At 37.8% G+C, this 25,052-nt stretch overlaps 1 long non-coding RNA gene across 1 annotated transcript; it reads right to left on the bottom strand.

Moving 5' to 3' along the window:
- Positions 1-204: 204 nt before the first annotated feature.
- Positions 205-22,763, bottom strand: LOC122444811. The gene is made up of 3 exons (XR_006270354.1): positions 22,745-22,763; positions 10,260-10,267; positions 205-321 (listed from the first exon to the last, which is right to left on the bottom strand). It is a non-coding gene; the product is annotated as an uncharacterized LOC122444811 (long non-coding RNA).
- Between the last annotated feature and the right edge of the window lie 2,289 nt (positions 22,764-25,052).

Genomic DNA, 25,052 nt, shown 5'->3' with positions numbered 1-25,052 from the left:
ACCCCAATCAAAAACTGGGCAGAAGACCTAAATAGACATTTCTCCAAAGAACACATACAGATGGCCGATAGGTGAAAGATATTCATCATCACTAATTACTGGAGAAACACAAAAACTACAGTGAGTTATTATTTCAGAATGACCATCATTAATTAGTCTACAAATAACAAATGTTGGAACCCTCCCACACTGTTAGTAGGAATGTAAATTGGCACAGCCACTATGGAAAATAGCAGGGATGTTCCTCAAAAACCTAAAAGTAGAGTTACTATATGATTCTGCAATTCCACTCCTGGGCATAGATCTGGACAAAACTATAATCTGAAATGATATATGCACACCTGTGTTCATAGTAGCACTATTCACAATAGCCAAGACATGGAAACACTCTAAATGTCCATCAATAGATAAATGGATAAAGATGTGGGGTGTGTGTGTGTGTGTGTGTGTGTGTGTATGTATATATAGATAGATATATAAAAGTTAATATATTGTAACACACACATACACAGAGGAATACTACTCAGATATAAAAAAGAATGAAACAGCAACATTTGCAGCAACATGGATGAATCTAGAGATTATGATACTAAGTGACATAAGTCATAGAAAGGCAAATACCATTGTGATATCACTTATATGTGGAATCTAAAATATGACACAAATGAACTTATCTATGAAACAGAAACAGATTCACTGATATAGGAAGCAGATCTGTGGTTGCCAAGGGGATTAGAGGGTGGGAGAGAGATGAACTGGGAGTTTGGGATCAGCAGATGCAAACTATTATACACAGAATGGATAAACAATAAGGTTCTACTGTATAGCACATGGATCTATATTCAGTATTGTGTAATAAACCATAACTGAAAATCATATGAAAAAGAATACATATATATGAATAACTGAATCATTTTGCTGTATAGTGGAAGCTAACAGCATTGTAAATCAATAAAATAAATTTTAAATAAAATTAAAGTTAAAAAGATAAATGTCAAGAATGAAAATAATTCAATATAGGCTCACATGTTCAATTTTTTCTTCCAAGGACAATAAGTAGTTAGCTGAAAACTGAAATGTTTACTGGTTTCCTTTCACTTTTTTAGAATGTTATGTACAAAGGAGGTTAGAACTTGTCATAACAAATATACCTTGATGGTTTGATCTGCTTTCATTAATTAGGCCCTGATTTAATATTTTTGATTTCAGTAAGTCCAAGAAAACTACAAACAGAAAAAAGTAAACACAGAAAAGGTGGATAGCAGATAATTAAACAGGATAAATATTTGATATTCTAATGTCGATTCTAGTAAAACCTTTGTCTTCCTAATAATTAACAATCTTTGCTAAATTAAATGATTTCACCTAATCAACTTTGGCATTGAGCCAGAAACGAGTACTGACTAGGAACTAGCAAAGCAGACAGAGCTATGTGCGTGCAGGACAAGCATACTTTTTAGAGGTGGGATGTGAAGGAAGATAGGAAATAACGGTGATGGAATCTGAAGAAAACCAGGAGGTTGGCAGAGCGGCAGCCTGTCTAAAACAGTATCAGCACTAAGGCCAAGGTGGGTATGCAGGGAGCTGATGAGTGAATGAAGGGTTTCTCTCTGGGAAAGGAGGAGAAAGATGGTTATATAGGATGGCTGGAAATCTGTATTCTTAAAAATCCTTAGATTCTCTTCAGGTTAGCTCAATGGACAAGAAAAGCATTTTAGATATTTTCGCACTCAATTTACCTTAAGTGTGTATGTGTGTGTTCAGTCACTCAGTGATGTCTGACTCTTTGCAACCCCTTGGACTGTAGCCTCCCAGGCTTCTCTGTCCATGGAAGTTTCCTGGCGAGAATACTGGAGTGGGTAGTCACATTCTCCTCCAGGGGATCTTCATGACCCAGGGATCAAGCCCTCATCTCTTGAGTCTCCTGCATTGGCAGGCAGATTCTTTACCATTAGCACCATCTGGGAAGCCCATCTTAAATATGTTAATTCACAAAAGGCTTCAATTAACCAAACCTGAAATTTGTTAATCTAAAAAGAAATTTACAGCCTCTTTCAGTCTGTATCCTGAAAGACATAGAGCAAAATTTTTCTCACTCAAAATTCCAATATCCTCAAACGGGAGCTATGCCGAGAGAGATTTTTGTAGCCATCAAGAATCTGGAGTAGTGCTCTGATTATCTATTGCTGTGGAACAAACTACCCCAAAGTCACTGGACAAAAACAACAATTATTCATGTTGCTCATGAATCTGCAGTTTGGACAGAGCTCACGCACTGCCAGCTCGGTGGCTGAAAGGTTAGAGTGACTCAGTGGTTAGGGGCTGGAATCATCTGAAGTCTCTTTCACTCATAAGTCTGGGGTTGATGCTGGCTGTTGGCCGGGACCTCATCTGGGATTGTAAACTAGAACATGTGCACCTGGCCTCTCCCCTGGGACTTGCAGGCTTCCTCAGAGGATGGCGGCTGGGCATGAAGAGTCACTCCTAGCCCAAAAGACAGGTGACAGAAGCTACCAGCTTCCTGAGTCTTTGGAGTGAGAAGCTGGCACAGTGTCACTTTAGCTGTTTTCTATTAATCAAACAGTCACAGAGCACGTGACCAAAGAGAGAGACACCGTCCACACCTCCCAGTGGGAGATCACCGCCACAGATAGCAACCCCACTGCCATTTCCTCAAGGATTAAGGTGACAACTTTCCAGAGTAATCTAAAATTATATCCTGCTACTCAATAAATTGTCCAGATATGGGCTGATGAGAGCTTCCCTGATAGCTCAGTAGGTAAAGAATCCGCCTGCAATGCAGGAGACCCCAGTTCAATTCCTGGGTCGGGAAAACCTGCTAGAGAAGGCATAGGCTACTCTTGGGTCTCACTTGTGGCTCAGCTGGTAAAGAATCCACCTGCAATGTGGGAGACCTGGGTTTGATCCCTGGGTTGGGAAGATCCCATGGAGAAGGGAAAGGCTACCCACTCCTGTATTCTGGCCTGGAGAATTCCATGGACTGTATAGTCCATATGGTCACAAAGAGTTGGACATGACTGAGTGACTTTCACTTTCATGGGCTGATAAGTCAATATGCAAATTATTTTAGTACTTAAAAGCTCTAAAGACCAGAGTTGGAAGTCACCGGACACATTTCACTTCATTAAGGCCTCATGAAAGTGAAAGTGTTAATCTCAGTTGTGTCCAACTCTTTGCAACCCCATGTACTGTAGCCCACCAATCTCCACTGTCCATGGAATTCTCCAGGCAAGAATATTGGAATGGGTAGCCATTCCCTTCACCAAGGGATCTTCCCGATCCAGGGATCAAACCCGGATCTCCTGAAATGTAGGCAGACTCTTTACCTTCCGAGTCACCAGGGAAGCCATTAAGGTCTCATGCAGTTCAGTTTATTAAGGAGTTAAGCAAAATATTTCACTGTAATATTAATTATTAAGTGAAGCCATGCTTCAAGCAGCATAATCTGATTTTCATGGTATCTGAGAGTTTAGAATAGTAACCACTAAACTCATATTATAAGGGGTTTGGACATCATCCACCCTTGGGATGGGAATTGATGTTAGAGACATCTTTCATGCAGGGGACATAGGAAACGTGGGTTTGATCTCTGGGTTGCGAAGATCCCCTGGAGGAGGAAACGGCAACCCATTTCAGTATTCTTGCCTGGGAAATCCCATGGACAGAGGAGCCTGGTCAGCTACAGTCCACAAGGTCACAAAGAGTCAGACATAACTGAGCACACATGCACACACATCCTCTAAACTAATTCTTGGTGGTCTTTATTTCCTCAGAACTTGGAAGATTACTAGAGATGAATGTTGACTAGCTGCAAAAAGGAAGAGAAATGAGAGGTGGCCGGTGAACTGATAGGATATTGTTAGCTGACCTCAGGATATGGAGAACTGTTGTGAAGTATTTTCCTGCAGTGTTATCCTTTCAGAGAAGACAAGATCTTTTGGATTTAGTCACGGTAATTGCTGGAATCATTGGCAGGCACTTTCTCCAATGACTGTTCTTTACATAGAGTTGTCGGCTGAAGACAAGATCTAGATATGCAGGACACTCATCTCCTCACATGTCTGTAGTTGTGAGACGGAGGTACAGATTTATTCATCTCAAATCCTAAGCTAATTTGTTAACTCTACTTATACTGTATCTGACTAGAAAATATGGAAACTAATTGATTCAACCAAAAACATTTTCCCCATAATTATAAAAATGACTATTTTCTGATGTCACAGGGTACTCCGGTACCCTGATTTACCCAAAGCTAACCATCTTTTCTTCTTATATCTCAGGTTTCAAGATGTATATTAATCATGATCCTTGATTAGTGACATACCATTCATTTAAAAATTATTTATTGATTACATATAGATATCTGGCACTCTTGTAGATGCTTAAGATACATCAGTGAATAAAACAATGAAACTGCCTCTTGGAACTTATATTCTGGCAGGGAGAGACAGATAATAAATAATAAATGCATAATATAAACATGTTTATTTTAAATATATTATTATTTATTTTTATTAAATATATATATTTGTATATGATATATACTAGTTATTATCTGTTTTCCCCTCTCTTCAAATCTACTTTCTTTAGGAGCTGCAGATTATTTTAAAATATGTAATGTGGATCAATGGTTTATATTCGTCATTACCAGAGAGCTCCACATGGCATGAAACAATAAATCCTGGAGGAATCCTATAGCAAGTTTCTTCTTTCTTTTTTGCATCTCATGACATGTTTCAGTCTAAAGCAGTTTTAAAGCAATGTTTATAGCAATCAGTAACAACCACCTACTTAAGTACCTTTAATGTTGGCATTTTAAAATGGAAGTAAGTCATTGGTTTTTCAGCCCAGTGATGCTTGAGTAATGATGATGATTTAGGCAAACACAAATCATGCCTCTTATTGGACTGTCTGATATACAAAAAAAAAATATGAACTTAAGTAATATTTCATGATGTTAATTTATTGTTTTTCTTCCTATGTTCCCCTCTCCTCCCTCTCATTTCAAGCAGTTTGCCATCATATGTCTTCTTCGCATCTGGAGCACAGCCAAAACCCATTCAGGGAATTATGCTGTTTACTACTCTAGAACAACTATTAAGAAGATTCACAGTTATCCGAAAAAAATATGGCAGAGTTGAGGTGGGAAAAAGGAGGGGTGAGATATGAGTTTGATTGCTCTTCAGGCCAAACATATCTGGTGCCCTTTGGTGCCATGCCAACAGAAAATAACCTGACTTGAAAGAGAAGTGGTTGAGCATGGCCAAGGCAGGTAGGACCATAAGCAGCCACGGCAAAGATGCCTGTGCCCCCGGGAATGGCACAGAAATGGCAGGGGAATGAGGATGTGAAGGTCTCTGTGAGCGAATAAACCAGTGATGAAGCAAGGTAACCAAGGATGGGATGAGTCACAAGTCGACTGGGGCAGAGAAACCAAGGACATGGATAACCAATGGCCGAATGGACTTGTTGGATCTCATCCACCTAGGCATTGCATATATCACAGATTTGTGGGTAAATGAGAGTGAAGGACACCTTGCAAGATTAAGATTATAGCCTGAGTTTTATTCCTTTCTCCCCTTGCCAGTCAGACAAAAGAGATAAATGAAATAAAATTAAGTGGAGCTTTAGAAAAGAAAGAATATTATATTTATTATACTCCTGAGACTGTAAAGTAAAACATGCTCATACTTGATGACAGTAACCATGCGTTGATATTTCTCAAGAGTTTGAGTTATGTGATGGAAAGTCCAGTGCTTCACTGAATTTGAAGATCCCAAGCAATCTCCAAAGAGGTGCTAAAATGGATAGTTGCCACTTCTACCCATTAGAACATGACTGGAAGAAGGTAGACTGAAAATGCAACAAGTGTTAATTATGTGAAAGAGACAGAAAACCAGAAACTCCCTTCAGCTCTGCAATGTTTGCTGCTGCGGCCACGGCTCTGCCCTTCGTGACCTGCACTCGGTACTGTGACCCTCATTCTCTCAGCTCTCCGAAGTCTTTGGTCAGTAATTCCCCAAACATTCAGGGCCTTACACTAGATCCTCTCGGCTCTGAATTTACCTTCCTCTGGTACGCTGAGACCAGCAATTGTAATTTCTGTAGACCAGGAAGGTTAAGTTGTCATTCAACTTTTTCTTTCCAAGTTCTCCCCTTTCTACCGTAAGAAACACTTTCCATTCTGAACCCTCAATATCTTCCCAGAAAGCATTAACAAATTCCTTCGCTGGAATTCTGTCACAAAATTCCTCTTTCACGATCAGCTTATCATTTCTGCCTAAGCCTGATGTGAATGCAAACAGATACTCTAATAACCATGGATTGTATGATGCCCTACGGTACGGTTTTTCCTGTATTAAGTATCTGTGCGTGATATACACTTAATAGTAATATTACTTTTCCTCTTGGATCAGTCCTTTTAGTTTTCTTTCCACCCAGACTTTGGTTTACTTGTTAACTCTAACCAGCTTTTGCTTTTGTTTGGTTTTATCTTTTTTTCACTACCCATGGAGGCAGATCCTGGCAGATTTTCCAGATACCACTCACTCATTTTATCTTTCACTAATGGTGTGCTGTGGTTCATAGGGTCACAAAGAGTCAGACATGACTGAGCGACTGAATTGAACTGGACTGAATCAATAACCTCTTCACCCTAAGCATTCAGCATATAGAAACAAATGGTTGATAACACTGGCCATCTGAAAACAAAGCAGCTAATACAGTTTTATTTCTCATTGAGAAAAGAAAATAGATAGCCTAGAAACAGAAATAGTGACAATGAAAAAGAGTCAAGAAAGGGCTGAAAGTGATTATGACATCGTATAGGAAGATGGGTGGATGATGCAAAGAGAGAATGAAAACTCAGCTTCTGTCCCTCCCCCTCTGTAGATACAGTCTCCCACTGGATGCCATCTATCATGTGACTTTATTTTAGAAGGTTTTACTGGTAGAAATAAATACCAGTTATCCAGATCATCATTTCTCTTTACAGAAATACCTCCTTAGTGATGTTCTCTGAGTTTGGGCCAAACTCATTTGGCCAGAATAATTCCACTGTGACTTCTTTTTTTTTTTTCAGCAACTTCTCTCTCTTTCCATTTTCCGTAGTTTAATATCATTGGTTACATTTTAAACAGTTTATTTGGTTGATAATGTTGATATTTCAGAGAAGTGTTTGCTCTTTTCCAATATTTATAGGTTTTAGCATAGTAACAGTTAGTGCAAGGTTTTCCATAAATGAACCAGAGAGTCTGGAATACCAAAACCAGTTATATTATTAAAACTTCAGGTTTCTTATTTCCCTGAGTTCGATTTGATTCTATATCATTTTCTGCCTTTGGGCAATAGGAGGATAATATATCTGCTCTGAGAGGAAGCAGGGGAAGCCAATGCGGGGGAAGCATGTGATAGCAATGCAAATGACAGAGGTTTAGTGAAAATCTCTTCTGCTAAAGGACAGAGCAAAGAACCTGGCAGGTGCTTACAATCAATTCCAAAGCTTTTGTACGAGCTAGAATTGAATTTTAAATCTCTTACTCAGAAGGGTCAACAACAGTGTGACACCATCAATAATTCATTATTTTTAAAAACGTCTTACAAATATTCAATGGAGCACCAGTTTGGAAATAGAGAATTAAGGATTCTCTTCTATTTCTAATATCGGCTAACTGTGATTTTAAGTTTTCTATCCTTCAGTTTCCTGATATTTAAAAAAGAGTCGTTTACTATTTTATGAGACTAATGTTTATAATTGACTATGCCAAAGCCTTTGACTGTGTGTATCACAACAAACTGTGGAAAATTCTTCAAGAGATGGGAATACTAGACCACCTGATCTGCCTCCTGAGAAATCTGTATGCAGGTCAAGAAGCAACATTTACAACCAGACATGGAGCAATAGGCTGCTTTCAAATAGGGAAAGGAGTACCTCAAGGCTGTATATTGTCACCCTGCTTATTTAACTTATATGCAGAGTACATCATGAGAAATGCTGGGGGGGGGATGAAACACAGGGTGGAATCAAGATTGCTGGGAGAAATAGCAACAACCTCAGATATGCAGATGACACCACCCTTATAGCAGAAAGTGAAGAAGAACTAAAGAGTCTCCTGATGAAAGTGAAAAAGGAGAGTGAAAAAGTGGCTTAAAACAACATTCAGAAAACTAAGATCATGGCATCCGGTCCCATCACTTCATGGCAAATAGATGGGGAAACAATGGAAACAGTGAGAGACTTTATTTTGGGGGACTCCAAAATCACTGTAGATGGTGACTTCAGCCATGAAATTAAAAGACGCTTGCTCCTTGGAAGAAAAGCTATGACAAACCTAGATAGCATTTTTTTTTTTTTTAATAAAAGCAGAGACGTTACTTTGCCAACAAAAGTCTGTCTAGTCAAAGCTATGGTTTTTCCAGTAGTCATGTATGGATGTGAGAGTTGGACTATGAAGAAAGCCGAGCACCGAAGAATTGATGCTTTTAAACTGTGGTGTTGGAGAGGTCTCTTGAGAGTCCTTGGACAGCAAGGAAATCCAACCAGTCCATCCTAATGGAAATCAGTCCAGAATATTCATTGGAAGGACTGATACTGAAGCTGACACTCCAGTACTTTGGCTACTTGATGCAAAGAACTGACTAGTTTGAAAAGACCCTGATCCTGGGAAAGATTGAAGGCGGGAAGAGAAGGGGACGACAGAGGATGAGATGGTTGGATGGCATCACTCCCTCAATGGACATGAGTTTGAGTGAGCTCCGTGAGTTGGTGATGGACAGGGAAACCTGGCGTGCTGCAGCCCACGGGGTCCTAAAGAGTCGGACACGACTGAGTGGCTGAACTGAACTGAATGTTTATATTTTGTATTAATTGTAGGGCAGTAAGTTATTTTAATATGTTTATAAACAATTTGCACTTTGATTTTAATTTACTATTTCTTATGAAAAATTTCTGGGCATTTTTCTACATGTGTGTTTTTTTTTCATATTTTGCATAATGGGTCTAAACATCTTTCCACCTAGTCAATTTGTGAATATTCACAGTTAACAAAAATTTAAAATTATGATACAGTCAGTGAAGGTGTTTTACTTGCAGAGGCACAACCATATTACATCACTTATAGAAGACATACTCTGAGATGGTTAAATAGCTATTTTATTCTTTGATAGATGCTAATTAGTACCACCTGACAAGTGCTACTAAAAATGAACAAGAAACAAATAAAACAGGAAACATAATTTTTCTTTTGAAAGACTATAAGCCACATATATTTAACAGAGTTCCCTTACTTTCTATAATAAATGTGTTTCTGCTAAAGAAATGTACCTGGAGGATGTTTATTTTTGCTTCATTGACATAAGGTCTGACTGGCTAATGAGTTCTGCCCAAGACCAGATGCAATATTGGAACTTCAAGTTGTTTGTCACAATAGTCTAGAGAAGGTTTTGTATCCTAGTAATCACATATGGTGTAATTATATTTATATATTTATATATATACATAGCCTTGTCATTATATACATATATGTGTGAAGTATATGTGTGTGTGTATATATATATATTTGCACACATAATACAATAATTTATTTAGTGGTAGGTATGATGTGTTTGAGGGCGTTCCTGATGGCTCAGCAGATAAAGAATTACCTGCAGTGCAGGAGACACAGAAGATGCAGGTTCAATTCCTGGGTCAGGAAGATACCCTGGAGGAGGGAAATGGCAACCTACTCCAGTATTTTTGCCAGAAGAACTCCATGGACACAGGACCCTGGCAAGCTATAGCCCAGGGATTGCAGAGTCAAACACAGCTGAGTGACTGATGCATGCATGCACACACAGATGATGTGTTTTATGACAATTTCAAGATGCAAATATACATTTTCATGATCTTTAGTATAGAATCAATAAGCTCATTCATTTTTTAATAAACAGATATTTCTCTTTTTTTTTACTTCTTTTTTTTAATTTATTTATTTTTTCAGTGGGTTTTGTCATACATTGATATGAATCAGCCATAGATTTACACGTATTCCCCATCCTGATCCCCCCTCCCACCTCCCTCTCCACCCGATTATCATGAACAAGTGAAATCTGCTTCTATCTATATTAGATACAATTGTATTCTATTTTCCATGGCAGAAAATAAAACAAATACTAACTAAAACAAGATATTTCTATCTCACATTAAATAAGTCTAGAAGAGATAGTATAGCTATTATGGAAACTTTCAAAACATCAGAAACTCAAGCACCTTATAATTCCCTGAACTCCTTCTCTTTGGCATGAGCCTCATCCTCATGCTTCAATATGCCTGCTAGAGCCCCAGCCATTATATCACCATTATATATCAGCCAATATATCATCATTCCAGGCAGCAAGATGGAGGAAAAAGAGAAGAAAGATATAGCCATTCCCTCACAGATTACCTGGAAATCCTCACTCAAATTTTCTGCAACCATACCACTGATAATAACTTAGTCCCATAGTCATATCTAGCTGCAAGGGAAGCATGTACCAATGTGCTAAGGTAAAAGTAAGTATTCTGTTACTAAGGAGAAAGGGAGATAATAGATATTGGGAAGCCACTAGCCATCACAGCTACCATACTGTGGGGCATGCTTCCCAAGAAAGTCATGTTAATATATATATATAAATATGTATATATATATATATACACAGAGAGAGAGAGATATGTATATATAAATATATGTGTGGAGAAATATGTATATGAAGAAATAGATTGTCCTGAGATACTCAATAACCCTTTATCACCCAATACATTTGCACAAACATTCATTGATATGTTCCCTTAAATATTTATAAAGGTGTTTCTCAGTTGAGACTAGTGTGCCTGATAACTGGGCTTACTTACATTGTAAGCAACATTTTGAGGTAAAGATTCTCTTAGTGCAGAATACAGACAACCAAGTCTAAGTCATAAAATTTGTCATGTCTAAAAATATTAGCTAATAGGACATAAGGAAAATGGTACAGATTAACCTGAATGGAAAAAAAGAATCAACTCCTTACTGTATATTACAGTATATTATTATTATTATATTATTATTTTATGGTACAACTTGGACTTAAATCTATGAATGTGTTTATTCAATGTTCTGACCTCAGATTCAGAATCCACTGACAACTGCTGAGAGTTTATTCAGTAGAAACTGAGCAAGATGCTTTTAACTATGATTTCTTATTTAAAAGTCACACAGCTCTGGAAGGGGCCATTCGACTGTACGGCTAATGTATAAATCACAGCTGAGAGAACTTAGCTACACTAGGCAAGGGGACACGTATCAGCAGAAAACTGGAGTACAAATCAGACCCTCCAACACCATGTAGTTTTTTTTTATCCTTGGTCAAACTGCTGCTCCAGTAAATGACTGATTCTAATTTTGAGCATCTAAAGAAGAGATATACATACAAATCTCAGGCTCCAAACTATGAGACACAATGATGAGTGTCTTAAGTCTTAAAATATTTGATGTTACAATGAGCTGCCTTTATTCTTTAACAAATATAGCACTCTTGAGGCATGAGTGGCTATAAGCCTGGTTGCAAATATTGAAAAGTTAGAGGAGATAAAAGTAATTTACAATAGAGACTTGAAGTAATAAAGAGTAAAAGTGCTTTATTCAGTATTTCTTATTCAAGGATACTAGAAAGCTGTGTAAGCTTTCTAGTAAAGCTGTGTAAGCCCATAGAGCAAGGACTAACAAACTCTGTAAAGAGTCAGATAGTAAATATTTTAGGGTTTGCAAGCCTATACAGTTTTGGTGGCATATTCTTTGTTTGCTTTGCTTGTTTGCAATTCTTTAGACGTAAAACAGATTTAGACCAGCTCTGACCCCTTAAGTGTAGTTTGCCAATTCCTGCATAGTGAAATAACCACTTCTATGCTCAAAACAACAGCAAAAATCAAACTTCTTGGCTTTGGTGAAAAGGTTGATTAGAAAGCTAATACTCTCCACCTAACCCATAGCAAAACTCAATTATGAACCATAAAATTGAAATCAAGAGTGGCAAGAGGCCACTTGCTTCTGCATTGTGCTGTGTGCTAAGTCACTCTGGTCATACCCAACCCTTTGTGACCCCATGGACTGTAGCCCACCAGGTTCCCCTGTCATGAGATTCTCCCAGCAAGAATACTGGAGTGGGGTGCCATTTCCTCCAGGTTCCAAAACTGGAACCTTTAGCTCATGTTCTAGTGCAATTGCAACAGCCGTCCTCTGAGCTGTCCACTATTTCACAGCTCTTTCTGCATGAAGAGAGATGAAGACTTGGAAAATTAAACTACTCGATCAAGGTGAGAGAGACTTCCAACAAATGGGGGATGTAATAGAGAATTAAAGGGAATCATGTGGCTTTCATTATTCTTCCTACTCAGAACTTAACCCCTCAGAGTAGTATATGATTGTCTTAGTAATTATGATTGCTTGCGAAAGATGTACTTGACTTGCTAAAGATGGTACTAACTCTCTCGATGTATGATTATCCATATTTCCATATCTTTTCTTTTATATATATATACAGTACTTTATTTTTATTTTTGAATTTTGTTATTCCTGTCTTTTTGGCTTCACTGGGTGTTCACTGCTGTGCACGGGCTTTCTCTAGTTGTGGCGAGCAGAGGCCACGCTCTAGATGCAGTGTGTGGGCGTCTCCTTGCAGGGGCTTCTCTTGTTGCAGGTCACGGGGCTCTAGGCCGTGTAAGCTCAGTAGCTGTGGTTCCCGGGCTCCTAGAGCACAGGCTCAGTAGTGACAAACGGGCTTAGTTGCCCCATGATATGCCACGTGGGATCTTCCACTTCCCTTGCATTGGCAGGCAGATTCTTAACCACTGAACTACCAGGCAAGCCCCTCCAGATCCTTATCAATAAGGGATCCAGGACAGCAAACAGCTTTATGGAACCATCTAATTTACATACCAAATGCCTTAAACGGTCTGGATGAAGATAATACAGGCAGTACCTTCTGTTTTCCTCTATTTAATTTACTAAGAAATCAATAACTTAAGTGGTGTTCACATTTTCAGGCTTATCAAACTGTAAAAATATTACACTTACTTTCAGATTAGGTGTTGTCTAAACTATATACTCTCTGAAGCCTCAACATTTTGATCTTCCAGTGCCAGTATATTTCTTAGCAGCATTTGAACAGTTTTTACTTAGAGCACCAGTGTGACAAAAATCAAATGGATTATGGGCTTTCATCAGTTCTCAAAGGTAATGGTTCAATTGTTATGCAAAGTAATTGTAATTACCGCTAAATTCACTGTGGCTGGAATTACCACGGATCTCCCACCATTAGAAAATTACATATGCATTTCATCAAAAACCTTCTTACTATGGGCATTATTTTTGTTACTTTTGAACTGTAGCAATTCTGGTGCCCAGTAATTAGTAGCAAATGTAAAAACCCAATTGTGAAGTAATTATATTTCTTACGGTCACTCTATCATCTCAACTGTGCATTCTGCTTTCTGGCTGCTTGACTTCAAGCCAACCACACCAAGCAAGCCTAAAGCAATAATAAAATCATAAACATAAGGCCACTGAATGTATTTTTTCCTCTTTATTCTAATTTGCCAAATGAGACAACCCGAAGAGCTAATTAACTAGTCCCCAGAGGTAAATGCCAAGATATTTAAAGTGAATTGTTCATGGGTTTTTTCCCCCACCTCTGGAAGCCAACTGCTTAGCTTCAGAAAACAGGTAGGGGGAGAAAAGGCATAAATCTGACCATTTATAAAGGACAAAACAGCAGGAAGCTTATTGATATTCTCTTTTTATTTTCCTCAGGCTGTAGGCTTGACAGCTACTTTTTCTGAGAATTGTTTGCTTATACAAAAGATGAACTTGAAATATATTCAGCTGTTGATGGGAGAAAAAAAAATGATAAAAACATGGCAGACTGCATTACATGCTGTTACTGAATGAAACTCAAAGCAAAGAGTTTTAGTTTGATTATTAAATTATAGGTGTTGATTTTATGCCTGCATAAAATATGCATTTGTTTTAGATTGCTGTTTCCTTTCAAAAGGTTGGCCATGGAAGGAATGACCTGTGGACAGATGTCCTAAGAGAGGAAGCCATGTATATGACATGGTCAGTTCAGTTCAGTTCAGTCGAATAGTCATGTCCGACTCTGCGATCCCATGGACTGTGGCGTACCAGGTTTCCCTGTCCATCACCAACACCTGGAGCTTACTCAAACTCTTGTCCATCAAGTCAGTGATGTCATGCAACCATCTCATCCTCTGGCGTCCCCTTCTCTTCCTGCCTTCAATCTTTCCCTGCATCAGGGGCTTCTCCAATGAGTCAGTTCTTCACATCAGGTGGCGGAAAGTATTGAAGCTTCAGTCTCAGCATCAGTCCTTCCAATGAACACCCAGGACTGATCTCCTTCAGGATGAACTGGTTGGCTCTCCTTGCAGTCCAAGGGACTCTTAAGAATCTTCTCCAACACCACAGTTCAAAAGCATTAATTCTTCAGCACTCAGCTTCTTTATAGTCCAACTCTCACATCCATACATGACTACTGGAAAAACCATAGCTTTGACTAGACGGACCTCTGTTGGCAAGGTAATATCTCTGCTCTTTAATGTGCTGTCTAGGTTGGTCACAGCTTTTCTTCCAAGGAGCAAGCGTCTTTTAATTTCATGGCTGAAGTCACCATCTGCAGTGATTCTGGAGCCCAAAAAATAAAGTCAGCCACTGTTTCCAGTGTTTCCCCATCTATTTGCCATGAAGTGATGGGACCAGATGCCGTGATTTTAGTTTTCTGAATTTTGATTTTTAAGCCAACTTTTTCACTCTCCTCTTTCACTTTGATCAAGAGGCTCTTTAGTTCTTCTTCACTTTCTGCCATAATGGTGGTGTCATCTGCATATTTGAGGCTTCTCATATTTCTCCTGGCAATCTTGATTCCAGCTTGTGCTTCATCCAGCCAGGCATTTTGCATGATGTACTCTGCATAGAAGTTAAAGAAGCCTTGACATACTCCTTTCCCAATTTGAAAAGGAAATTGGGAAAATTCCCAGTCTCTTGTTTCATGTCTGGTTCTAATTGTTGCTTCTTGACCTGCATACAGATTTCTCAGGAGGCAGGTAAAGAGGTCTGGTATTCCTATCTCTTTATGAATTTTCCAGTTTATTGTGATCCACACAGTCAAAGGCTTTGGCATAGTCAATAAAACAGAAATAGATGGTTTTTTGGACTCTCTTGCTTTTTTCTATGATCCAGTGGATGTTGGCCTTTTGATCTCTAGTTCCTCTGCCTTTTCAAAATCCACCTTGAACATCTGGAATTTCACATTTCACGTACTGTTGAAGCCTGGCTTGGGGTATTTTGAGGATTGCTTTGCTAGTGTGTGAGATTGAGTGCAATTGTGCAGTAGTTTGAACATTTTTTGGAATTGACTTTCTTTGGGACTGGAATAAAAACTGCCCTTGTCCAGTACTGTGGCCACTGCTGAGTTTTCCAACTTTGCTGGCATATTGAGTGCAGCACTTTCATATCTTTTAGGATTTGAAATAGCTCAATTGGGATTCCATCACCTCCACTAGCTTTGTTCATAGTGATGCTTCCTAAGGCCCACTTGACTTCCCATTCCAGGATTTCTGGCTCTAGGTGAGTGATCATACCATCATGGTTATCTGGGTCATGAAGATCCTTTTTGTATAGTTCTTCTGTGTATTCTTGCCACCTCTTCTTAACATCTTCTGCTTCTGTTAGGTCCATACTATTTCTGTCCTTTATTGTGCCCATCTTTGCATGAAGTGTTCCCTTGGTATCTCTAATTTTCTTGAAGAGATCTCTAGTCTTTGCCATTCTATTATTTTCCTCTATTTCTTTGCATTGATCACTGAGGAAGGCTTTCTTATCTCTCCTTGCTATTGTTTGGAACTCTGCATCCAGATGGGTATATCTTTCCTTTTCTGCTTTGCCTTTAGCTTCTCTTCATTTCTCAGCTATTTGTAAGGCCTTCTCAGACAACCATTTTGCCTTCTTGCCTTTGTTTTTCTTGGGGATGGTCTTGATCACTGCCTCCTGTTCAATGTCATGAACCTCTGTCCATAGTTCTTCAGGCACTCTGTCTATCAGATCTAATCCCTTGAATCTATTTGTCACTCTATCAGATCTAATCCCTTGTATCTATTTGACATGATCAGAGTAACTCAAGAGGGCAAAACTGAATCACCATATTAGATGGACAGTCTTGATTCTGTTATTCATGTCAATGTCCCACACAGCAAATACAGACATACTACTTTTATGATCATGCATGTCCATACAGTTTCTTAAACCAGGATAGAAAGCATCCTAGCAAATGTGCCATCTACCCAGGGCATTGTTAGAGCTGAAAATGGAATTGAGTTATGCTTTCCTTATGATAACTCAGAGTTTACCTGATTCCTTTATCTATCACCTCTTCTGTCCAATATATCCTAATTATACATCTAATCATCCCAGACCCTTTCCATATTCCTTCCCTAGCATTCAAAGACTTCTTCATTTTGATACTGTCTACTAGAGGGTGTGTGTGTCTTGGGAAAAACACTGAACAGAAGTTTATGGTTTCAATCCCAGCACAGTCTCTGATAATTCTGAGATATTAAGGGGATCCATTAATTTCTCTTGCCCTTAGTTTCTTCATTTGCAAAATAACCTTAATAAGCATTATGATCATTCAAAGTTCAAAGATTCTTAGTCTGCTTATCAAGGTGTACCCTGTACTATAGGTCATCATCTGAAGACATGCTCTTTGAGCATACTGTGTGCTCACAGGACCCCCAGCAGACTCCAAACCAAGGATCACTTAAGATCTTTCAAAGTCTACTTTGCAAATCCCACCTTCCCCTCCCACATTTCACAACACTAGTCTTCTCTGATTCCCTTGTCAGGATTAATTTCTCCTTCACCCATATCCACCTTTCATCCAAGTAATTTGTAGATTATGCTTCATGGGTTTTAGCAAGTTATGAGGTCAATAAGAAAGGATACTATACTTTTATATTTGTGATCCTAAGCCACTCCATACAATGTTTTATAATTAAAATAATCTCAGTAATATTAGTTGACTCAAATTGGATTCTCTGTTATGCATTAGTCAAAAATTTGTATTATATTTTAAAAGCTTTTGTTTTGAGTAATATTTTCTTTGTTTTGTTTCTCTAATGAGAAAAAATTTAGTTGGAACAACTAGTCCTAAAATCAAATAATATAGTCATCACTGATTAGGTCAGAAATAATAAATCTACTCTATATCTCTTTAGTCACATCTAGTCACATGTAATAATTGTCTTGTGAGTACTCTATATTTGAATACTTCAAATCTCAGTGTGACCATCTCAAGTGTTGCAACCACTGACATATGGGCTATGAGGGTGGATAAATGTTTGTCTGGTATTGCCTTTGCATCTGTGGTCTTTCAATTCTAATCAGTAATTTATTGGCTTCATTCTAATTGGTAAAGAGGATTAATCAACAAAATTGGCACAGTTCTTTGCATTGTCCTGCTACTACAGGCTGAAATGCATGAGTGCATACACACATACAAATATACCCACATTTACACCCACACACATTTTTGTGTGTATCACACAGACACCAAACATGTTTTTCCACACTTTAAGACATACTGAGAAAGCAGAGGAAGGACTAACAAATGAATTTTCAAATTTTTGTCCTTAGCAAACTGTAACAATTTCTTGCCCTAGCACTGAGTTCTGAAGTTCAGTTGTTAACACAAATCATGGCAATAGTGCATCACAGAACCTCTGTGCTCTGATAACCACCTTACACGGAACATTATGCATTCTCCTCTCTACATCCCCAAACTATACTCAACAGATCTAGGGAGAACCCCAGCTACTGACTGAATGTGTCCCTTTGAAACAGGAGGGAAGGAATCAGGGAACAAACTTTAGAACAATTCCATAGCCAAAGGACATGACAGAAACTGATTGGAACCAAGTAAGTCCAAGATGGCAGATGAGTCGACTTCCACTAGACCCCGAGCCTCAGCATGTGCTCATTGTAACGCATCAGCAAGCTAAATGATGCACCCACCAGCATCATGGCAGTTCCGAGGCCAACCATCAAAGGCCAAAAAATGGACCATGGCCCAAATCCTGGAAATCCCTACCCTTTCCCCAAAATAGTTGGAATAATCTTTCTAATCATTAACCTATGAAATTACCCAGTCAATAAAAACTAACCACGCCATACTTCAAGGTCACTCTGACCTTCTGAGGTGGCCCACACTCTATCTATGGAGTGTCTCTCTCCTCTAAATAAATCCACTTCTTACCTGTCACTTTTTCTCTCACTGAATTCTTTCTATGACAAGACATTAAGAACCTCAGCTTCAGTAAGTTCTGAAACCAGGTGTGTGATCTCGCTTAAAAGACCATGAATACAAGTTCCAATCTGGGTCTTACTGCAGCAGATGGATGGGCTTCACGTTAGACATTTACAACTAGCCTTCTGTTTATATTTCCTGAGCCAAGAGACAGGTGGGCTCCTGTTGAGGCATTTACAATCAGCCTTCAGTTTGCCCTCTGAAATGGAAGTAACAACAGAAACAGGGTAAATAGTCAGTACCCGTCTCTTGTAAACACCTTAAAGTAACAGTCACAGCAAGGACAAAAAGGGGCAAAATCCTGTTTGAGTAAAGGATGAAGAGATCTCAGCTCCCCCCTCTTTTGGGACAAGGGAGACCCTACAGATGCACATAAAGGCTCTTTGTGGGTCAAGGGATAATGCCAGGCCATAATGAGTTTTGCTCCTCCCAGAAGCCTTCGCTTCCAAGTTCCATTTTGGGTGAGGGGGTGTGTGCGCACCCCAGGGGAGGCTCCCAGGAAAGGTCAGGTGTGGGGAAAGAAACCAGATAATTGGCTTGTAGGAAGACAAAGTCCCAGAAGAACTGACATATAAATGATGTGACAGTCTTTTTACTGTGCTCCTCCTCGCTAGGCTGGACGCCCACACCCCCTCTCTGGGTATTCATCTCTGCCTTGCTTCCATCTGACCTTAAAATAACCATTTCTCTATGTGCTCTCTGTCTTGTTGTTGCGCTATTATCTCTAATAATAAACTTTGTACCTGCATTTACAATTTCTGCCTCCAGGATAAATGTATTTTTCACTGGGAGCAAAGATCCAGGGAAAAACAGCTTCTAACCTCTAGCCTTTGCTGGTTTGGTGGGTAGGATTTTTGGTTTTCTTCCAGACTACCCAGGTTCAATTCCTGGGCAAGGAATTAAGGTCTCGCTTCATGACACTACTCACTGCTGCCTCGCCAAAATCCGTTTTGGCTGGGTTCAAGCCTTGTCTGTGTTGGTTCAAGTCTCAATCAGAGGCACACAGTTTCACCTCCACAATACATATGTAGAAATCCTACCCCCAAAAGTGGCGGGAATAGGAGGTGAAGCCTTTGGGACCTTAGGTCACGAGAGCAGAGCCTTCATGAATGGAACAAATACCCTCACTTGAAAGAAACTCCACAGCGCTCCCTCGTACTTCCTGCCATGGGAGGTTATAGCAAAAAGACAGCTGTCTATGAAGCAGTCTTCACCAGATCTCATCTGCCAGCACATTGATCTTAGCCTTGCCAGCCTCCAGAAATAAATATCTTTCGTTTATAAGCCATATTTTCATTATAGCAGCCTGAAAAGACCAAGACAACCCAATTAATGCAGTGATGGGTGAATTAAAAAGAAACTAACAAAAAATTGACGAAAATTGACAGAATAATCTAAGGCAGAGAGGATGGAAATGTTACCAACATTTGGTAACAAAGAAAGCATTTACCAAAAATAGTAACAACAAAGCAGATGAAAATTATGATCATATATTTCACCAATAATTGTATTAGAGACTTAACACATTAGTTCCTTAATGGGAAAAAGCCTTAGGCAAAAACATAAAAGAACTACAAGAAGATTATAAATATAATCTGACAGATTTAAGAAAAGAAACAGAAGAAAAAATTTTAACTGAAATGAAGGCAAAATTAGAGGGAAAGCAAAAAATGGAAAAATATACAGAAAACAAAGCAAAGAATAAAAAGGTAGAAATGGAAAAAAGTGACCAGAATAAAATGGAAATAGAGCACTAAAAGGACTTAGAAAGAAAATAATGGAAGATAGAAGACAGCAAAAGATCCAATGTTCACGTGAACATATTTCTCAAAGTAGAAGAGCAAAATAATAAAACAGAGCCAAATTAAAAGATATACTTTAGGCCAGGTTTCCCAATGTGAGATTGGAAGAGTGAGATGCTAGAGAATGCTGAGCCAAAATGGTTGAAGGGGAGGATGAAATCCTTTTTCCTCTACCCTTCCAAGTTCTAGGCCCGGCCCTGTAACAAAAGACAAATTAACAAGAAAAAATCAAAGAGAAGGGTATTAGCATCTATATACATACAGGAAAACCCAGAGAATGAGTAACTCAAAGATGTAATTTAGAATGAGGGCTTAAATACCATCTCAGCACATACAAAGAAGGGTGTGGGGGAGGCCAGTTAAGGGAAGGTGACCAGGAAAAGTATGGAAAACAAGAAAAATGTTTACTATGCAGATTTAAGTCCTTGCCTTCTCCACTGACAAGAATCTCTTGTGATTTAAAGTCATCCTTCTCTTCCTGGTACTGAGAAAGACACTCTTACAAATGGGGAATATAAATTTATAAATGTAAATTTCCTTTACAAAAATGGTAGCTTACTATGTTTTCAGAGCTTCTCTTGTGTCTGGTCTTTTTCAAAATAATCAGCTCAAAATTATCCTTATGCCAAAGAGGCATATTCTGGTTTCCTAGAGTCATATTTTTGGGGTGGCATAGTCTGATCTCCTACATGGTCACCAATGAAACACATCCTACTCAGTAAAGTTACTAAACTTCAACTTTTTTAAAAAATTGGCTAAATGATCTTGTTTGGAAATATTCTAAATATTTATTTTGGTGGTAGTGACTCAAGAATGTTTATTTTGAAATAATTCATCAAACAATACACATGTGATTAATAACACTTTCCTATAAATATGTTATTTTTAAAATAGTTAAAAATCAATATAAGCCAAATAACATTGCATCAATATATATAGAAAAAACAATAGTGGATGCAAAGAGAAGCAGAAATAAATATTATTATGAGAATTCAGTTTTACTCACTCAGAACAGAACAGAACAAATGAACAAACAAAAACTAGTACACAGATTGTTAAGGTATGTCCTACCCATACGTCTTTTCAGTAAAATCCATCTTGTCTAAGACATGCATGCACACACCTGGTAGGATTCTAAGACAAATCAAATACGGATTGTGAGCCAGGCAAATCAAAATGATTGGCCAACGGAAACCCAGAAGAAAAATCCCATAAAAGTAATTCAAACTGCCACAAGGGTGAGACTCAGGGACCCTCACCCTGAGTCTGACCGTGTACCTATCCACACGCACTGTACTCCTTTTCCTCCCAATAAACACTTAGCTTGCATCACTACTTTCCGTCTTTGTGGGAAGTCTTTTCCGTAAAGCCAAAGGTCAGGGCCTAGTCACTGACCACTGGTCTTACGGCTAGGACCTGGAGCTTTCACCACCAGGACCCAGCCCAACCTCTGACTGCGATCCCAAGCCCAGCTTCAAGCCATTGCAGGTCAAGGCCAACCAAAACCAAGATGATCTAAATAGCATAATCAATAAATCAGATATAAATATTATGTTTGAACTCTGCAAAAAATAGAAAATGTATCTTCCTTTGAAGTGCTCATGAAACTTTCAGGGACACTGGTTACAAACTTGCATCAAAAAAAATCTATAAATTTCAGAAATTAAAAATGATCCAGGATACAGGTAATACTTTCTGAACCCACTACACAAAAATTTTTTTAAAATAGTAACATTAAAATGCCTTTTAAAAATAATTCTAGGTAAAATGAAATTAAAAAACAAAACTAAAGATGATCTAAAATAAATTATAGGGAACTTCCTTGGTGGTCCAAAGGTTAATAATTCACCTTCTAATGAAGGAAGTGCAGGTGTGATCCCTGATTGGGGAGCTAAGATCCCACACATGCCTCATGGCAAAAAAAAAATGAAATACAAAACAGAAACAATATTGTAACAAATTCAATAAAGACTTTAAAAATGGTTCAAATTTTTTAAAAAATTTTTAATTAATTAAATTTTTTTAAATAAAAGAAATTGTAATAAAAAACACTGCATATCTAAACTAACGATATACTGAAGCAGGGTTGAGAAGAAAATTATAGAAGCATATCATTGACATAAAAAACTAGTATAAAGATATGAGTGCATGTACATACACACACACACACACCCCAATAAATAAAAAGGAATAAAACAAACAGCATGGAATTCAAGAATTTTAAAAAAGAATAAAATAAAAGGAAGCAATTTTTTCAAAAGATAAATACAGTTATAAAATTAATAAATCACAAAATTGTATCTCTGAACAAAGGATAAAAATAACAAGACTTATAAGTTATTAGCTAACTTAACATAGGAAAAATGAGAAAAAAAATATGCTGCCCGTAAATAACCAGTTAAACAGAGGAAATTTAAAAACCATAAGAAAGAAATTTGGTCCAATCCATGGAAATAAAGTTCACAAATTTGGGTTAAATAGATAATTTGCTAAGAAAAAAATTCCAAAACTGATTCCAGAATACATATTTTATATATATATACATATATATAGACACACACACACACACATATATAATCCAAAAAATTTCCATAAAAGAAATAAAGTTAAACAACTGACTCTCCCTGAAAAAACACAAGACACAAATAATTTCACCAAAATTCCAAATAACAGATAAATCCACACTGTTGCATAGAAAAAGAGGAAAAATTCCCAATTATTTTTGAGAAAGCAAGGTGGAAGTCAAAACTAGAAAAGATTTTAAAAGGAAAGAAAAGAAAGAAGGAAGGAGAAGAGAAAGGAACAAAGGGAGAAAAGAATGGAATCACAAATTCAGTCCATTAATGAATAAAACAAAAAAAATTCTAAATAAAATTTTACAAACTGGAATCTATCAGCTCAGTAAAAAACAAGAACAATAAATATTATGTTCAAAGGAAACTTATCACAGAAATGCAAGAATGTTTTAACATTATACAGAGTGAAGTAAGCCAGAGAGAAAAACACCAATACAGTATGTATTGATAACCCTAAGATGGTAACGATAACCCTGTATGCGAGACAGCAAGAGAGACACAGATGTATAGAACAGTCTTTTGGACTCTGTGGGAGAGGGTGAGGGTGGGATGATTTGGGAGAATGTCATTGAAACATGTACGTTATCATATGTGAAACGAATCGCCAGTCCAGGTTCGATGCATGATACAGGATGCTTGGGGCTGGTGCACTGGGATGACCCTGAGGGATGGGATGGGGAGGGAGGTGGGAGGGGGGTTCAGCATGGGGAACACACGTACACCCATGGCTGATTATGTTCTAGAAGTTTTACAGTTTCGCATTTTACATTTAGGGCTGTGCTCCATTTTGAGTTTAATTTTTGTGAAGGGTATAAGGTCTGTGTCCAGATTCTTTTTTGTGTGTGCATGTCCAGTCCTAGCATCATTCGTTGAAAAGACTGTTTTTATTTACTGCCTTTGCTCCTTTGCCAGAGATCAGCTGACTTTATATATGTCAGTCTATTTCTGGATTCTCTCTTATGTTCCATTGATCGATTTGTCTGTTCTTTCACCAATACCACATGGTTCTGATTATGCAATTTTTTAAAATTTTTTTATTTATTTTTCAATTGGCATATAGTTGCTTAACAATGTTGTGTTAAATTCATACAACAATCAAAACTATTGAACTGGTTCAAAATTTAGAAGAGCATTATAAAATTTCTAAGGAGATAATGAAATGCTTACCTGATTTTGTGTTTCACTTATTTAGCAAATATTTACTAAGCATCTATTCTGTATTTCTCTGCATTATATTAAATGTTAGAGAAACAGTGAGTAACACAACATTCATGATTCCTGGCCTCATGAAGTTTTCAGTTATATGAAATAAAGTGCATTCATATGTATTATATATTTATATATATTCACTTTTTTCTAATATGTCTGTATAATTTTATGGAATTAAATTATTCCCCAAATAAGCATAATTATGGAGATAGATCAATGGGGTTATGTAAGTTAGGAAGGGATGTCGTGTAGCCTTACCAATCATAATAAGAAAAAATAGTATTAATTCCATTCCAATAATTCCTTGAAACCTCTGTCTGTTAAAGATCAAGCTTTAGAAACATAGCTAATAAATCCCAAGAGTTCCCCAAAGTTAATCAGAAAAGTTTCCCAATAGAAAATGGTTCCTAAGACTATTTTCCAAGTCCTAACTCCAAAACAAGAAATGGCTAGCCAGGGAATACATGTCACTGCCTGGTTATAGAAGACCAAGAGTTTTATGTATATATATAATATAAATACATACATACATACATACATACATACATATATATATATATATATATATATATATATAATGCTCATAATATATACAGAACAAAATTACATGGTCTCTAAATGTGGACTCGTGAAAAAATATATATGAACAGAGAATAAAAAATAAGTATTCTCAGGAAATGACTGAATTTTATTCAATACTTCTTATACCTTTGCCTGGTGGCTCAGACGGTCAAAAATCAGCCAGCAATTCAGAAGACCCGGGTTCAAGCCCTGTGTCAGGAAGATGCCCTGGAGAAGGAAATGGCAACCCACTCCAGTATTCTTGCCTGGAAAATTCCATGGACAGAGGAGCCTGGCAAGCTATAGTCCATGGGGTCACAAAAGAGTCGGATATGACTGAGCGGCTAACACACACTTTTTATATTGCACATACCAGTTCTGTTCCCAATGGATTCTTACTTCTTCAATTATATAATTATATAATGGTCATATTCCATTATATACAGTCTTGATAACTTCTCAGGAAATTAAATTTTTGTTTTATGGTCATAGCAGCTCAGATTTCAAAGAAATTCTT

This window comes from Cervus canadensis, chromosome 7, assembly GCF_019320065.1.
Source record: "Cervus canadensis isolate Bull #8, Minnesota chromosome 7, ASM1932006v1, whole genome shotgun sequence".
NCBI lineage: Eukaryota > Metazoa > Chordata > Mammalia > Artiodactyla > Cervidae > Cervus > Cervus canadensis.
This window is presented reverse-complemented; position numbering and strand designations above follow the sequence as displayed.